Source organism: Sinocyclocheilus anshuiensis, unplaced genomic scaffold (assembly GCF_001515605.1).
Source record: "Sinocyclocheilus anshuiensis isolate Anshui unplaced genomic scaffold, SAMN03320099.WGS_v1.1 scaffold1006, whole genome shotgun sequence".
Taxonomy (NCBI): Eukaryota; Metazoa; Chordata; class Actinopteri; order Cypriniformes; family Cyprinidae; genus Sinocyclocheilus; species Sinocyclocheilus anshuiensis.
In genome coordinates, this window is record NW_015540918.1 from 382,624 (window position 1) to 383,419 (window position 796).

The following is a 796-nucleotide window of genomic DNA, read 5'->3' on the forward strand; positions in this document are numbered from 1 at the left end:
TGTATCCCCAAATTGTAAGTCGCTTTGGATAAAAGCGTCTGCAAAATGACTAAATGTAAATGTAAATGTAAATGAATGATGACTGAATGATGGAATGTATGTTAATATAAAAAAATATCACAAATGATTCGTTAAAAATGTATTGTATATAAAAACATTATGTCAGATTATATGTTACAGTTTTTCTGAATTGCTAAAACACTAAACCCCAATCTCTGAACTGAATTCTCAGTAGCTTAAACCAATTTGTCGAAAATTGGCACTCTTTCTGCTAAACTTTAAACACATTCAGGCAGTTAGGCTCTATTTGCAAATCTCATGCACTCTTTTTTGCAAAACTAAACATATTCTCATTCACTTAAACACTTATCACACTGTGATGCATTTCTGCAACAATAGATGGAAACAGTCTGAGATGGAGAGGAGCAAGAGTATATGTAAGAAGTGGAGGATGAGGAGGATGAGGAGAGAAAGAGTAAGGCTTAGAGAGTGTTATCAAGGCTGGATCTGTCAGACCAGAGGGTTTTTTCTCTCTTTGTCTAGCAAAAAAGACTACATTACTTGTGATGTGGACAAAGTCCTCAGGCCGGACTCAAGCACAAAGACATGATGCTGAGACAGAATGAATCTCTCATTGACCCTGATTTTACAATTGCACAACTTACAGTATTTGAGTGTACTGTAACATGCTATTCATTTAGAGTTTTATTTGACCTTTTTGGCCTTTGCAGTTGGACTGCAGTATTTTTGCAGTATCCAAGTGCTGAATATACAGTATGCAAACATTCAGTACCAT